Raw genomic sequence first — 10,724 nt, 5'->3', positions numbered from 1 at the left:
CTTGGGCATATATCCCTATAAAACTATAATCCAAAAAGATACATGCACCCTTATGTTCATAGCAGCACTATTCATAATAGCCAAAACATGGAAACAACCTGAATGTCCATCGACAGACGAATGGACCCATGTATAACATTTCTATTTTTATATTATATAATAAATTAGCTGTATTAATTAGAGCTCAGTTAAGAAATATATCTCAGAGAAACTGTTTGAACGCACAATTCTCAGAGCCACCATAAAAACAGCAGCTCAAACTTAACATTTGTGTTCATTTCCTTTATTTACCTCCTTCTGTCTCATCAGTCTAATTATTTTACGGTAACAAGGCAAAGGCAAATTGCAACTCAAATATGCCCAAATGCATGTAACTTGCAAACTTACTATGTATTTGAAGTTCATTTCATATAGTAAATCACTTAAAAGACACAGTATGTATGTATGTCTTTGTATATATATATAGAGAGAGAGAGACAGACAGACAGACAGAAAGGAGAGAGTTGACTCTCCTCTCCTCCACATACTATCCTATTTATTTATCTGTTTCTCTTTAGAGCAAAAGATCTTGCAATAGAAATCTCTATTTTTCTATAATTATTATTCTTTTATTCTATTTCAGATTTTTGGGGGATAATTTCCATTAAGTTTTTATTGCTAATATCCTACCAAAATCATTGTTATTAAGGACATGAACAGCCTCTGCTTTGATAAATGCAACAGTTAATTCCAGTCCTCATTTTATTTCAACAATCAATGAAAAATTCAAAGTGTCAATATAGAAGTAACAAAACATATGAAAACAAATGGCTGCCAAGTATTTAAAGAAATATTTAGATTAACAAAGAATAAAACAGAGCAATTATAAACACCAATAGGCATTTAAAAATTTCTTATATTAGGGAACTTTTTACTATTTTCAATGTTAACTCCATTTTTCACAGAGGTACATATGGGTGTGCAATAAATATCACTGCCTGAGAGGATAAATGAATGAATTAATTAATTTAATAGCAATGTATACTACAGGTAGGCATACACATTTTAGAGTCCTTATTAAAAGTAATTAAAATGTAGAAATGAGGGATCTTAAAATTATGTAGAATTTGGAATTTGAACTTAAGAAATTTGCAGAAATGTAGAAATTACTATATACAAATAATGTAGATTGAAACATTTTAAAAAACAAGGGAATAATAAAAGCAAATTTCTAACATGCTCAGTTAAGTGTGGTATTAGGTAAAAATTATACCAATAGAAAGAACAGCAATCCTCAGGTGGGAATAAACTTGTTATATTTTAGAAATTAAATGAAAGCCAGAGAAGTTGGGAAATAGCATTCAATGGGAAGAGTGTTGTAAAATGAAAGCTATCATGCAGGGTTTATAATCCGTTTTAAAGCACTGGAATTTATCCAAAGAGCAATGAGAGGCCATTGAAGAATTTTTAAGCTGGGGATTATGAAATAAAACTTTTTTTTTCAAGTATTATTCTGGTTCCTGTGAGGAGAACAGATCATAGAAGGGGGAAGGGAGGCTACAAGGAGACCAGGAATATGGTGATGCAGTTTTCCAGGTGTGTAGGCATCATTTTTTTTTTTTAATTTATTTATTTTTGGCTGCGTTGGGTCTTCGTTGCTGCGTGCAAGCTTTCTCTAGCTGCAGGGAGCGGGTGCTACTCTTCGTTGCAGTGCCCGGGCTTCTCATTGCAGTGACTTCTCTTGTTGCAGAGCACAGGCTCTAGGCATGTGGGCTTCAGTAATTGCAGCACGCAGGCTCAGTAGTTGTGGCTCACAGGCTCTAGAGCGCAGGCTCAGTAGTTGTGGTGCATGGGCTTAGTTGCTCCACGGCATGTGGGATCTTCCTGGACCAGGGATCCAACCCGTGTCCCCTGCATTGGCAGGTGGATTCTCAACCACTGCGCCACCAGGGAAGCCCTAGGCATCATTTTTTTCCCTGTGTTTTCCTCTTTTGTGCCCATACACGGAAGACTGTAATTCTCAAACTCTTGCAGTTGACTATTTCTGGACCATATATAGGTGCATATATCCCTTCTAGGCAGATGCATTTGATTTCTAGTTTGAAATTCTCTAGTAATCTTTTTCTTACCATAGTGATTAAAGAAGACTGTATTAGAGTTCTCTAGAGTAACAGAACCAATAGGACATACAGAGAGTATATAGAAAGAAATTTATTATGAGGGATTGGCTCACCTAGTTGGGGAGGCTGAGAAGTCCCGTGATCTGCTTTCTGCAAAGTGGAGGCCCAGGAAAAATGGGGGTGTAGATTTAATCCAATCCTGAAGGTATGAAAAACAGCAAAGCCAATGATGTTAAGTCCCATGTCCCAAAGGCCTGAGAACTAGAAGCTCTGATGCTCAAGGGCAAGAGAAGATGGATGCCCTATCTCAAGCAGAGAGAACAAATTTGTACTTCCTCTGCCTTTTTGTTCTATTTGGGCTCTCAAAGGATTGGATGTCTACCCATACTGATAAAGGAGATCTTCTTTACTAAGTCTACCTATTCACAGACATACCCAGGAATGTTTTACCAGCTATCTGGGCATCCCTTAGCCCAGTCAAGTTGACACATAAAATAAAGCATCACAAAATCCAATTATTAAGATGGTGCAGCCATGAGACTGAAGCATTCTGAATCAGTAATTTGTGGCATGGGGCAGTTGTCTGGCAGAGTATCTAAAGCCAGAGCCTACTTTAAATGAGCAAGAAAGAAATCTTTGCTGTGTCAAGCCACTGAGCTTTAGATGTTGTTTGAAAATTTAGCCTATCTTAACTAATATATCAGGTGGGAGAAGATGATTTCAATTTGTGTAGAAATGGAAAATCATGTGAGTAGATGTGACAGTTTAAGGAGAAAACTTAGAGGAAGAAGAAAAGACACCCTGACACAGGCCCCAAGAAATTCCTGTGAGGGGCTGCAGAGGTGAATGACACAGATGCCAGGTAGATAATATGAATAAATGAATTTGCAACATGAAGCATACATTGATAAAAACTGGAAATCAAGATACTCATCTAAATTTGATACTTATTCAATATGTTCACATTTTGAACTCTTTTAGTTTTTAAAAGCTGCCAGTTAATTTTATTAAAAAGTAAAGATAACAAAAAAAGTCAATATATTGTGTCAGACAGACTGGTGGCCTGATTAAATAAAGACTCTGAACCACTGGTTCACATCATCTCATCTTCTAAATATACTCAAATTTTATTCCCCCCCCACACACATTATATTTTTTCTGTCTTAAGCCTATTCAATTCTTTTTTATGTTAGAAAAAAAAGAGGGAAAGTAGAGAGGATGAAAGAGAGAGAGAAAGAAAATCAAAGCAGGCATTGTTTTTGAACAAATGGTCAGAAAGAACTAATTTCCTTAAGAATATGCTGCTCTTTTACACAGCCTACCCAGCAAGACAGAGAAGCAGGGGACTGGATGCTGGTAATGGTAATTTCTCACGTTAGAGATGTGATAACCTGAATTCTGAAATTGTTATGTGAATATAACGTATCTGCTTAAAGTAGTTTGTATGTTCAGATTACTCACACTTAGTGTGCACATGTGTATATGTGTGTGCATGTAACTGCTCCATCATGAGCACATAGTCATTTCAGTGTACTCTATGTAAGGCAATCAGAGGTGAATTAAGGGACAGAATCTTATTCTCAAGATACACATTTTTTAACAATATCTTTCATTGTTAAAAGTGATTGAAATAAAAATAGATTGCTATTGAAATACAAATTTTCAGTGGTTCTTTTAGATGCTTCTATGTCTATGGTCGAGTAGAGGATTGAAATAGTACACAACAAAACAGAAGGAAACTGCTGGTCCAACACAGACAGATAAAAAAGAATGTGAAAGAAGTTGAGGCATAAAGGATAGAATGAGAAGCTCAAAAAAACTGAGTAAGTTTCCCAGAAAGAAAAAATAGGGGGAATGGAGAAGAAGCAAGATTCAAATTGAAAACTGCTGACAATTTTTCCAAAATAGAAGATCCCTACTCTCAAATTATTTCTCCCTACTGAGTGCCAAGTAAAACAGTAATAATTAAGAGATCCACAGCTCAATACAAGTTAGTGAACATAAAAAAATCATAACAAAAACTTACAAAATACTAAAAGGACCTAAAAGGAAAAACAAAGTACCCAACAAAATATGGCAATAAGGCAAAGATTAGAAGAAAAAAAGAAGGAAAAAATTATTTTAAATTGCGATAGCCCACTTAGAAGTCCAATAATTTACGTCAAAGTCATAAAATACTTACATGGATCACTTGGTGTCATTTCCCACCATTGTTCCAATGGCCACATTGCTAATCAGCCATAGTGCGCTTCCCCTGAGCTGAAATCCTCGGCACTTTTCCCAACAGTGTGCTTGGCATTGAGATAAACCACAGTTTCCATTCCAGAATGGCTAAAATAAAGTGTGGAAGACAGTAGATTTTCAGGCAGTGACAATAAAGTTTCACCTCTATGCAAAAAGAGTATCTTCTCTTGCCTGGCATGGCCATTTGCACAGGTTTCGTGGCCCAGTGATGTCTGTGCTTCCTCCTGGTGGGATTTTCCAGCCATGTGGAAGCCTCACTAAGCTGTGACTCAGCCCCCTTCTCTCTGAGTTATGGGTATCCCTGCTTTTCATTCTTCTCTTCTGCTATGTTCTAGTTCATAAGATGAGAAGTAAAATGTCTCACTATTACATTTCTTTCAATACTGTTCTTAATACAGTATGTCTAAAAGATTTTCCTGGTTTACATCACCGATGCAGTTTTTCTTTTTTTAATTTATTTATTTGTTTTATTTTATTTATTTTTGGCTGCATTGGGTCTTTGTTGCTGTGTGGGCGTTTTCTCTAGTTGTGCTGAGAGGGGGCTACTCTTCGTTGTGGTGTGCAGGCCTATCATTGCAGTGGCTTCTCTTGTTGCGGAGCATGGGCTTTAGGTACGCGGGCTTCAGTAGTTGTGGCGCAAGGGCTTAGTTGCTCCGCGGCACGTGGGATCTTCCCGGACCAGGGCTCGAACCCATGTCCCCTGCACTGGCAGGCAGATTCTTAACCACTGCACCACCAGGGAAGCCCCACAGATGCAGTTTTATCCTAATTTTATAACATCTATTTTCACAAAAATGTAGGAATTAGGAGAAATGCTGCTATCTTCCTTGAAAGTTCTGCCAATTTCTACTTTTAATGTTCCTATACTATGTGAGGTTTTTCTGATGATCAAGGTTGGGAGAAAATTTTACTATAAATCCTAAGACTACTGGGACTCTGGGATTATAATACTACAGTGCTTCTCATATACTTTCATTAAAGTAGTTCTTATGATAGGAGAGAAGGAATGCTTACTTCCAGTTGTCTTGAAGGCATGTCCTAAGCAGCCTTAGTGAACAAAACACTTTTTCTGAAATTATAAGGTTTAACATATAAAGCATGAAAATATTTCCAAACAGATGCCACATCAATGTAGTTTTAATATAAAAATATTTCAAAATTGCCATTGACTGAACTTGACACTCCAAAAGGAACACTGTATTTATTCTGAGAATAGATATACTACTCTGTTATGCACCATCAGTTAACTCTCTTCTTGAAGGTGCTATACATTAGTTTGAAAAGGCCAGTTCTATGACAATCATTAAATATAAAATATATATTTATTGTAATGTCAAATAAGATTTTCTGAAATGACAATAATAAAAATAATCTCAATTTTATGGAAAGACATGACAGTCCATTCAGAAAATCTTTGAAGCTGCAATTATTGCTATCAAGTCCACATTAATTTAATATAATTTTTATTTGTCATGTATCGCTACTTACAGTGTAGGATAAAAATGTAATGGTAAAATATATCCAAGCACCTGGGCTTTACTGACAATAATGACAACAAAATCAATGGATTCTATCTGTTGTACATAAGTTATTGTTTCCAGAATAGTTTTCTTAATTTATTAATAATGCAAAATAATACCAGTACATACAAACTATATACAAACATATGCAAGATGATTAAATCTCTATAGTTCAGTTCACAATTGTGTACACTTTTAGAGTACGGACACAAAACAACTGGCAAGGAGTGAAAAATGAGATTGCCTAATACCATTTTCCAAGGTAGATAAGAAATCTTTTTCCCAATAGAACCTACTATATGTGTCCTCTATTCTTAACTTTTATTTAGTAGCAGCATTTGGAAGTATACCATCCACTTATATGATTTATTCACATGGGCTGTAAAAACAAGTCCTTAAATAATGTGTTTTTTAACTTGTAAGCAATTTATTGAACATTTTATATGGTCTCTCTTTACATTCTTCTCTTTAATCTGTCTTTTGGCTTGAAATCGGACTTATTTCTGAAAAACAAAGCAATGCAATCAGCTCAAAGTTCTAACTTTGTTCTGCTTTTTCTTTCTTTTTTGGTCAGTGATCCATATATAGTTTGGAGCTTTGAAAGAGAGTGGAAGTCTAGAAATTTATGTTATTGAAAATAATCAAATTTGAGAAGCAGCAGTGTGAAAAAAGACATGAGTGAACTAGAGCCCTTATAAGCTCTATTGCAACTATATAATTTTACAAAATCATTTGACCTAAATTCTAACACTTATAATTTCATTAGAGATGAGCTTTGTTTCTCTTTTAGAACTAAATTCTATTTGTTGATACAATCACACTCTGTGGCATTGACAAATTTTCAGCAGCTCGATGAGTTACAGTACATTGTTTCAAGAAATGTAAATCATCAAAAGAATTTCACAGAACCAATTTTTTTGGCACTTTTCACTGCTTATTGTCAAACTTCTTGACAGTTGAGTTTATCAAAAGTGACAAGTAACAATTAATTGTATTTTTCCTCACTACACATTTGAAGAAAAATACTGACTACAACCAGCATTTAAGACCCCAGGAAACATCATTTTTTTTTCTTCAGAAAGCACAGAATTGGGATTTGCCAAAGCAGCATGGGTTAATATCTTGATATGCACACTTAAAGGAATACGTGAAGGTCTAAAGTAAATCCACACAATAAGAAAGAGTTAAATAGATGTTGCACAGTTGAAGTCTTCAACATTACTTTGAATCACTTTTTTTTTTTAAATAGAATGTAATCATATGAGAAATCTTAAGCCTATTCAGTATTATTATAATCTTATTTCATTTACTGTCCTTTGACAGACAATTTGGAAATTTTAAGAAAACTGTTCTTTAAACTTTAAAATGTAAATAATAATTTTTCACAGTACATGATGATAGCACATCAGTAGAATCTACGCTTGGATTAGAATGCAATGATTTGACTTTGCCAATATAGGCTGATCTAGCATGCTGAACTGGGTGTTCTCTATGTGAAGGTTATTTCTGAAAAAACTAAAGATTTCAGATATTTGTTGTCAGGATGGGCTGCAGGCATTTTATACAGCCATATGTATTGAAACTGAAATTTCTGCTGATATGGAAGATTAGTAATACCAAATTTTACTTTGATTTAGAGGCTAGTTTTAAAGACAAAGGGAAATTTGGAAATGATGCCACAAGTAAATTTCTACACAGTTCTTCGTAGAAAAAAGATAGGAATAATATGATCTTATAAAATCTAATAGCATTAACTTAGTTGTCAGTTGTTGTGGTCTATGGATGGGAGTGCAGAATGACAGATAATAAAAAAAAAAAAAATTTAGTTAAACCAAGTGTTAATTCATGTGTCCCAGGTGGTTTCCTTCTTGTGTCCTATAATTGTATTGAAAGATAGTGATTTATAAATGTAAAACTCCACTGTTTTCAAAATTCCTTGAGACAATGTCTTGATTTGTTTTTTCTTCTCTATCCTCCTCTCTTCACGAGCACACACACATGCACACTTACTCACACACACACGTATGAACACACAGAATCTTATAAACCAGCAGGGGTGCAACTGCCATATCCACCTCAACACCAATACCTTATTTCTGCCTTTGTATCAGAAATAAAGCTTGACTAAGAACAGGTGAGAAAATTCAGATTAAAAAAAAAGAGAGACAAAACAACAAATACAAAGATTAAAAATATTAAAAGTGATTCAGCAAAACATATTTCTCTGGTTATCCCCTTTTCAAACTCTTACTTTTTTGCTGCTACTGTTTTTACTGCTCTAAATATTATATTATGTGTCAGTTACATCTCAATAAGGCTGGAATAAAAAGAAATAAATATTCAAGTTTTCCCTGCTCTCTTTTAAAAGTCTGAAAATGCAGTTTTCTATTTTTTGTTTTATTTCTTATAGCAATAATTAAATTCTAAAATTACAAAAGAAGTCATGAAAGAAAGCAAGAGATAATTCAAATATATCTCTGGGGGTAAATCTATTGTTACAATTTGGTGAATATCATTACGGATATTTCTTTATGCATCTGTACATGGAGAATGATGTCTATATCCATCCATGCTTGTCTGCATGGATAGATGGATGGGTAGTTGCAGAACAAATAGTCAGACTGATAGATAGATTTTAAAATAAGATCGTACTTTTAAAGATATTTACAGTAAGAATCATTACATGGAAGCAAAAAATCTTTTTTAGCATGAAAGTATTTGGGTAGAGTGCTGTTTTCTAGACAAATTTATTTGATCTATGCCATATACCTCTAAAACACATGGGTTGGTGAAAGAAGGAGCTTGGTTTGTGTGTAGTTCCTGAAAATTCCAGAGAAATATACACATTATCTTCTACAGAGCTGTTTTTGAGCTTAGGCAATGTTATACCCCTGCCTGCCCTGCCTTTTTGTGCTATTTCTTTCTAGAGATTTAAAATATATATATATATATATATATATATATATATATATATATATATATCACGGTTTATTTCATTTTATATATATATATCACGGTTTATTTCATTATATATATATATATATCACGGTTTATTTCATTTTATATATATATATATATCACGGTTTATTTCATTTTATATATATATGTATATCACGGTTTATTTCATTTTATATACATATATATATCACGGTTTATTTCATTTTATATATATATATCACGGTTTATTTCATTTTATATATATATATATATCACGGTATATTTCATTATATATATATATATATATATATATATATATCATGGTTTATTTCATTAAGTCAGGGCTTATTTCAGTCCCATGAGTTTCTGCTCACATTCCCAATTCCTAAACATGACTGAAAAATGACATAATCAGAAGCCATTCATTCTGGCACCTTCCCTGGTACCATGAATATGCAGCACTGTCTATGCTTAATGTTTTTGCCACAGCAGTGTATTCACAACTCACCCACCTCCAACTCAATCAACTCTGAGATAGAAAAGCATTGGTAGGAATTCTTAGGATTAATTCCATTCTCCTTCTCCTCTCAGTGCTGTTTGGCTGGAGGAGGCCAAGTAGTTCTGATCTAAAATCTTTTGTTTCTTTCCCTTATAGCTACATTTTCCACCCTTAACAGTTCATTTATTTTCCTCTTATTTGATACTGGTACATAAATGAAATTATATTTTAATATCTTTATTTCATTGTGTGTTGGAAAAGGGAGCATCTACACTTCTGTTTTACTCTGTCTGACCCACTCCACGTCCAGGTTTTAATATCATATTACATTTGCATGCATGCAAGCATGTGAACACACACAAAGAAACACACACCAGTAGAAGATATGTGTAGGTTAGAGATATAAAGTACACTACTTGCTAAATCTTTTTTCAGACATTCATTATATTAAATTTTCATTTTGTTCAAAAGGAAAAATGCCTACCAAATTATAATTTATGCTTCCTCACAATTTTATTTACTTGTGTTGTACATCATTTCAGCCAGGTGTTGGCACATTAATCATAATCTCAGCATGCTTCGCTAACTTTAACATTATTTCTGAAGTATTGTAAATTCTTTCCCTAATCCAGATCCTCTACCCCAGCTCCAAGAGTAACATATAGCAAACCTTCAAGCATTCATTAACTAAATGTTCTACAATGAGTTATTTTTTAAACCTACAGTTTATTACCGTAAATAATTGCTGGATTCACCAAGTAAACAAAGAACAATAAAAGTCTATAAAATATAATATTAAAATTAAATAAAAATCCCATAATGAGTGACAGCGGATAGATAATAGTGGATTATATTACACTAAGGCTGTCACTAGTCAAGGAAATCATTTTTCAGCTTTAATATTCAAATGACATAGCAGGAACTGCATGTACCTTATACCTATAACTATTTTGTACTGACACCACTAATCCACATCAAACATTAGGACATTATAAAACTCTTTATCATATAAAATATTACTGTCACCTGATTGAATAGATTTTTATTTTTGTCCTTCTTCTTCATCTTTTTTTTCCCCCGAAAATATATTGGTCAAATACTTGTCTGATATATGTGATACTTTATTCTCTAAGCCCTTATACTAGTGTTCCTCTAATGTTAAGCATGCAAATCATTAATACATGTTCTACCACTAGTTAACGAGGTTGGGGAGACACTACCTGTTGAAATCAATGCTTGAATATTTACAACTGTCATTAGCATATTAAAAAGTCAGAGTAGGCTTACATTAAAGAAAAATAAATGTTTAACTTTTTGTTAAATCTGGTAGTTACCAAACTCTTTGGACTAGCTGATTTTGCATATTGTAGAGCTAATCAGGAATGTGTACTTTGTTGTTTTAGAGAAGTGGTCATAGAGGGATTC

Source organism: Balaenoptera acutorostrata, chromosome 5, assembly GCF_949987535.1.
Source record: "Balaenoptera acutorostrata chromosome 5, mBalAcu1.1, whole genome shotgun sequence".
Classification (NCBI taxonomy): domain Eukaryota; kingdom Metazoa; phylum Chordata; class Mammalia; order Artiodactyla; family Balaenopteridae; genus Balaenoptera; species Balaenoptera acutorostrata.
Note: the sequence above shows the minus strand (reverse complement) of the source record.